Raw genomic sequence first — 7,744 nt, 5'->3', positions numbered from 1 at the left:
AATACTTGACACCTATTAAAATGATCCTGGACAGAAACCAACGGGGAGAGCGGGTGAAGGAATAGGTGAAAAGGCAGGGGAATGTGATCAATAATACTGTGATGAATTAGCACAGTGACAGATGATTACTAGCATTAGTGGGGTGATTGCACTGTAAGGTATAAAAATGTTGAATCACTATATTGCACACCTGAAATTAATATAAATATACCAACTATAATTAAATTTTTTAAATGAACTTCGAGCCCTGGCCGGTTTGGCTCAGCGGTTAGAGCGTTGGCCTGCGGTCCTGAGAGACCTGGGTTCGGTTCCCACTAAGGGCGCGTACCTCGGTTGCCGTTTGTCCCCGGCCCTGGTCGGTTGTGCGGGTGGCAGCCACTCGATGTGTTCCTTTCACATCGATGTTTCTCTTTCTCTTTCTGTTCCTCTCTCTCCCTCCCACTCTACCTGAACAAAAAAAAAAAAAATGAACTTCGAGAATACTTAATTTTATTTAAAAAGTTCAAAATATATACATATATAGATATATCTATATATGGATACACACACACACATATATATATATATATATATATATAATATATATATATATATATATATATTATATATATATATATATATATATATATACAGGCTCAAGTCACTTTATTTTTCTTGCATAAAATTATGTGGTGGCCACAGCTGGAGCCTGGGTCCCTTGCACAGAAACTCTGGTGTGGATCTTTACAAGATGGTTGGTGAATTCTGGATATGGAGACTGGGTGAACGTGGTCTCTTTGCAGAGGGCGGGGTGAGATAGGTGTAGGTCTTGGAGACAGCATCGAAGGTGGCCTTGGCGAAGCTGTCCTGGGTGGCAGTGCAGCCCCTGGCTGCGGTATAGCAGTCGTCCATACCAGCCATCAGCAGCAGCTTCTTGGGCACAGGGGCTGAGACAATGTCAGAGCCCAAGGGCAGGGGTGAGGAGCACCAGCACAGAGCCACAGCGGCCGTCACCTCGCAAGGGACGGTGTGGGGCTTGCCCATCTTGTTCCCCCAGTGGCCTCCCCGCACAGGGACAGTAGAGAGTTTGGCCAGGATGATGGCCCCACAGATGGCGGTGGCTACCTCCTTGGAGCACTTAACACCAGACAGACATGTCCATTGTAGTTCCCAGTGACACATATGCCTTGAACCAGGTCCTCTGGCCAGGGAGGGTCTGCTTTTGCAACTGCATAATCTTCAAAACCTCATCTTTGAGAGATGCCCCTAGGAAAACGTCAATAATCTCAGATTCCTTAATGGGCAGGGAGAAGAGTTAGATCTCATCCAGGGACTTGATCTTCACGTCCTTGACCAAGCAATCCAATTTAGTGACGGGGATCCATTCCTTGTCCTTGTCTTTGCTTCCACAAGCTCCTTGGCCTTGGCTGACCCCGGACCCGGGCAGTGACCTTGGCCCATGACCTTGGCCCTTGACCTTGGCCCTATGCAATGCCAAAGTGCCAGGGCCTCCCATTCCAGTGCTCCAGGTCCTGCCACAGCACCCATGTCATATGCCATTTGGTGTTTCCTTGGAAAAGATGCTCATGATATAGACATATAGATATATAAATATATAGATATATAGATTTTTTTCCATTGATTTTAGAGAGAAACATTGATCGGCTGCCACCCCCACACGCCCCAACTGGGAATCAAAACTGAAGCCTGGGTATGTGCCCTGACCAAGAATTAAACCTGCAACCTTTCAGTTTATGGGACAACACTCCAACCAACTGGTCCACACTGGCTAGCGCTTCAGATATATATTGACCAAAATATATATATTTTAATCCTCACCCGAGGAAATTTTTCCATTTTTTTTATTCAGATAGAGTAAGAGGGAGAGAGAGAGAGAGAGAAACATCGATGTGAAAGGGACACATCGAGTGGCTGCCACTCACATGACCCAACCAGGGCCGGGGACAAACTACAACCAAGGTACATGCCCTTAGCGGGAACCGAACCAGGGTCTCTCGGGACCACAGGCCGATGCTCTAACCACTGAGCAAAACTGGCCAGGGCTCAAGATATATTTTTAAGTGAAATAAAAGCTGGCTACAAATATATAATCCCATTTTTATAAACAATAAAAATTATACTCTCATACAAATTTAATGAGACAGAAGGGTGGACACCAAAAAGTGGTTATTTCCAGGAAGTAAGATTATGAAGAATTTTTTCTTTTACCATTCTGCTTATCTCTATTTTCTTATTTCTCTACAACAAAATGCAATGACTTTGTTAAAAGGAAGAAATTAAATAGTTTCATTAAGTCTATTAACATGAAGTGACTATCCTTGATGTCATAAACATGTGTATCCAAGTCAGCGATTTGAAGCAATTATCTATAGAATGCGATAGGCAATATAGGTAATTCAAATTTTAAAATACACAGCCCTCTCTACATCAAATCCATTCCTCTTCCCCCCAATTTATCGTTACTCTATAATTACATCCGTTTTTCATATATCCTACAGATTACAGCCATAACATGTTTATTAGATCATGTTTTATTCCTAAGTTGACATCCAAGTTTCATTCTTCAGCTAAAAGAAGAGTTTTTCTTTCTCCTCCATCTTCTCAGAAGTTAGATTTTATAAAGAAAAACAAGAACTGCAAATACACTTGGATGTGGCAGATTACATGGGAAGAGCATCAACTGGGACACGAGACAGCTCTGGGTTCCATCCTGGCTCTATCACTTACTGGCTGTCACTAATACAGGAGTCCAATCTGACAAACTTCAGTTCCTTCAACTACAAAACAGATATAATTGCCACCTGGGTACTGTCATGAGGATTAAAAGAGATGACATGCATAAGGCATTCAATAAAGGCCTTATAGTTTAATAAGTAACTGTAACTGTTACTATACATTTAAAAATTTGATGCTTAATATTTACATCTTGTACACATATGTTAATGCAATAGAAGTGTTAAGGTTACATCAAATTTCCTATGTAATCTTTTTTTAAAAAATCAGAAAAGTGCCACATCAAGGTCATTATTTCTTAACTGCTACATGATCATCATTCATTTGTGAGTGATTATGCAGCTGGAGTTATATACGTGTGCCCATGTACGCATTTAAGGTGCTTATTATACAGTTTTTCATGACTTCTTATTGTTATTTAAATTATATTATGCTGATAATAGACAAGACAAAACAGTTATAATCAAAATACTGACTTAGAAATTTTCTGCAGCATTAAAACAATGGCTTATATTACAGAATGGGATAGACCTGAGTGAGGTGACTCAGGTCAGATTGGTCCTGTTGTTTCAGATGAATTTTGGGTAAGTGCCGATTTTCACATGATTACTTCAACAGAGAACCCGAGGCGCACAGAGAGTGAGTAACATGCCCAACTTAAACAACTAGGAAGTAGTGGAGCCAGGTGGGGAATCCTAGTCCCAGGAGTCTATAGCCTGAGTTCTTTCTACCGCACTGAACAGAAGAATAGAAAAATTTAAATCTTGAGTAGGCTATAATTTTGTAGTTACAAACAGAAACAAACTTGCAGTTAAAAAAAAATAGGAGGGAGAGGGGATGAGTACATCGAGATATTAAACATGCAATAAAGCTAGAGCATACATAATGCACATATGCTATATATGCTATGCTATGGTGCCCATGTAATGACAGACTGATAATGGAATCGAGCTGAAAACCTAGAAGTATTTGGTAAAGATGGCATTTCAAATAACTGGGGAAAAAGGATAGCTTAGTCAACATAGTTGAAACAATTGAAAGGGAAAAAATTTATACCAAATAGTAACTTCATACTAACTTTAACCAAAGGCTAACATTTATTCCAAATGTTTTAAAGAATTAAATGTAAAATATAAAATGGTAAAAGACCCTGAAGAAAAGTAGGTAAGTCCGGCTGGTGTGGCTCAGTGATTAAGTGTCGACCCCATGCACCAAGAGGTCGCTGGTTCGATTCCCAGTCAAGGCACATGCCCAGGTTATGGGCCAAATCCCCAGTGGGGGGCATGCAGGAGGTGGCCAGTTGATGTTCTCTCTCATCGATGTTTCCATCTCTCTCCCTCTCGCTTCTTCTCCCTCTAAATTCAATAAAGAAAAAAAAAATTTTTTTAAGAAAAGTAGGTAAATACTTATCTAATCTTCAGGGTGTATAGAAGGGTTGTTTTAGGAAAAAGGAATAAGCCATAAAGGAAAAGCCACATTAGTTTATATAACAATTTTAAATTAAATATATAAAAGACACTATAGGCTAAATTGAAAGAGAAAAAGCATCTTTATAAGCAGAGTTGGTTAAGAACCTCAATACAATAAAAGCTACCCTTTATTGAGACCTTATTAGGTTAAGACAAACTAAGTACTTTGCATACAATATCTCATCATAATCCCATATGAGACATGCAATTATTTTCCACTTTCAAAATAAATAAGTGGAGACACTGAGTGGCTACGAAGTAACATGTCCAAGGGCTCATAGCTAATAGGTAGAACAGAGATTTGTGTGTAGAACTCTTTCTGAGTTCCATACTCCTAATTTTTATGCTCTACTGACTCTTATAAAAGTCAACATAAAAAGAACACCTCAATTACAAAATGGGCAAAGCAATTTACAGAAGAAAATATATAAATATTTAATGAACATATTTTTAATGTTCAACATCAGTGGTAATAAAAAAAAAAGTACATTAAAACCTGCCATAAGATTTTTTCCTTATCTAATTAGCAAAAATATTTAAAAATTTCAACATCTAATTTTGGTAAAGCTGAGAAAAATAGGTATATATAATGAGAATGATATTGTTTTCTATTACCTTAAACAGAAATTTAAAAATGTAAGCACAATGTCCTTAAAAATGTATACCTCTTTTAGCCAGCCATTCCACTTCTAAGAAAAGAATTGTAGAAACTTTTCCAAAGAGATATAGACAAAGATATCTGTATAAGGATGATTGTCGTAAATTGTTTGCCATTATTAAAAACTGAAAACAAACTAAATATGTACTAATAGGGCTTTGATACATAAATGGTAAAATAGTCCCATGATGGAAAACATCTTAACCATTAGCAATCATGAAGTATAAAGGTACTTAAAATTGAAAATATTCAAAACACAGTAAGTGGGAAAAAAAATCTTATAAAACTATATTCACCATTTTTAATTTTTGTTTGTCCATATTTTTCAAATTTCTACAATGAATACAGATTAATTTCACATTAGGAAAACAACTGTTATTTTACCAATAAACTTTAAGCAGAAGACTACCTAGGTTAAGATTATAGAATTTAAATATGGTTTCTACTTAAAACTTAAATGTTTCAAGTTTCAGTATACATGGGAATTCAAAGTAAGAATCGGAGATAAAAGGTTCCTGTGGGACCCAAACCAGATATAAAAGCAAGGTACAGATTTCTATATAAAGAAACTAGTGGTTAATCCATTAAAAGGAAGATTCCCAACCTACCACCACCACCAACTCACCCCCAGGAGATTAAATGCTTTTCAATATTCAAATCCATAACAGGACTCATAAAGACCTCATACAGAAACAGGTATTTTCAGGCAAAATAATAACCTGTATATTCAGGATAGGACTGATCCTTAATTTCTAGCTTTCCTCTTATGTAACATTAATACTGTAATTTATAAATAAAGTTGTTCAAATTGTATGAATCTTCCAAGATAAATTATTTCTAATTTAAAAATACTTAAATGAAATATACTTCTCCAACATATAAACAGTATCCATTTCAAACCACAGCCAACATTATACCTCACAGTAAAAATCTAGAGGAATTCCTTCAAAACTAAGAATAAATATCTTTCAGAAAGAAAAAAAAGTATTTAGTATTGTTCTGCAAGTTCTGGCCAATGCAATAAGACATGAAACAGATAAAGAGATTTAAACACTGGGGGTGTTAATATTATCATTAATTATAGATGATGTCACTGTCTAACTAGAAAACCCAAAGAAATGAAAGAAAAGCTATATTCAAGAGAAATCTAATAGCAACAGCTATCATTTATTAAAATCCTATAAGTCCAACATTATAGAGCTGTATCCTCAGAGTCAGGCATCTGGTAAGTAGTAGAGCTGAGATTCAAACCCAAGTCTGACCAATCCAAAGGCTGCACAGACAGTGCTCTTTTCAATGTTTTGCTCTGTAAAGTGGATAGTTATAATGTGCGTGCACACACACAAACACACACACACGCACATTTCCTCTATGAAAGCAATAACCATCACAAAAGTCCATTTTAAAAAATCCCATTCACAAAGCAACAAATTCAAAAAGGTTTGTGTGTAACCAATAAAAGGAAAAATAATAAAACCCACCTAGACATAACCTAAGTATATATAGACATAATAAAAATAGAGATGAGGCAAGATTAAGAAAGAAAGAATAATTTTTTTATATTTAAAATGTACATTCAAATTAATTTATATGTTAAATGCAATTCTGATCAAAGTCTCAACTGGATAAAATATTTTATGGGGAGAAATATAACAAGATAATTCCCACATGTGTCTAAAAGAAACAAACAAGTGAGAATAACAAAGAAAATTTTGCCAAAGAACTACAGGCAAGCCCTGGCTGATGTGGCTCAGTTCATTGAGCATCATCCTGTGTACCAAAAGGATGCCAGTTCAATTTCCAGCCAGGGCACATGCCAGGTTTCAGGTTTGATCCCTGGTCATACGATTGATGTTTCTCTCTCATATCAATGTTCCTCTCTCTCTCTCTCCCTCTCCCCTTCTCTGTCTCTAAAATCAATAAAAACATGTTAAAAAAAACGAACTATAGGCAGAAGAGGTAGTATATATTAAAATAATCCTGGCCCTGGCCGGTTTGGCTCAGCGGTTAGAGCGTCGGCCTGCGGTCCAGAGAGACCCGGGTTCGGTTCCCGCTAAGGGCACGTACCTCGGTTGCAGTTTGTCCCCGGCCCTGGTTGGTCGTGCGGGTGGCAGCCACTCGATGTGTCCCTTTCACATCGATGTTTCCCTCTCTCTCTCTCTTCCTCTCTCCCTCCCACTCTGTCTGTACAAAAAATGGAAAAATGTCCTCGGATGAGGATAAAATAAATAAATAAATAAAATAATCCTGTCTATAATTAAAAGTGCCTGGAACTATTCGAGAAAAAAACAAACTAATAAAACTAAATAGATAAACTAGGAGTAGATCTGTCTAATATACTTATTAGAAGTCAGTTTATGATAAAGGAAGCATCGTAATCATCAGAGATGGAAGGAATTATTCAGTAATTAGTTATTGTTGGAATAACTGGCTACCAATTTTGGGGAAAACATCAAGGTAAATTCTTACTTCACACCATACACTAAATAAATTCCTTAGGATTAACTAGTTAGAAATGTATTTTGAAAACAAACTAAGACAAAAACAAAGTAAGTCATTACTGCTGGAGAGGAAAAAAAAGTATCATACCACTGGAGGGGAAAGAAATTTTTAATGCAAATAAAGAATAGACTATATAAAATTAGAAATTAAGGAGACATCAAAAAAAGAAACACCAGCCTGGCCAGTGTGGCTCAGTGGATTGAGCATTGTCCCGTGAACTGAGAGGTCCCAGTTCGATTCTGGGTCAGGGCACAGGTCTGGGTTTCGGGCTCAATCCCCATTGAGGGGCGTGCAGGAGGCAGCCAATCGATGTTTCTCTTTCACATCAATGTTTCTATCCCTCTCTCCCTTCCGCTCTCTCTGAAAAAGAAAAAAGAAAAAC

The 7,744-nt window shown here is 37.3% G+C and overlaps 1 pseudogene; it reads right to left on the bottom strand.

Moving 5' to 3' along the window:
* Positions 1 to 664: 664 nt before the first annotated feature.
* Positions 665 to 1,539, bottom strand: LOC118626669 (annotated as a pseudogene).
* Between the last annotated feature and the right edge of the window lie 6,205 nt (positions 1,540 to 7,744).

The sequence above is a fragment of the Molossus molossus genome, unplaced genomic scaffold (assembly GCF_014108415.1).
Source record: "Molossus molossus isolate mMolMol1 unplaced genomic scaffold, mMolMol1.p scaffold_m16_p_12, whole genome shotgun sequence".
Lineage (NCBI taxonomy): Eukaryota > Metazoa > Chordata > Mammalia > Chiroptera > Molossidae > Molossus > Molossus molossus.
Note: the sequence above shows the minus strand (reverse complement) of the source record. Positions and strands in the feature narration are given on the sequence as shown.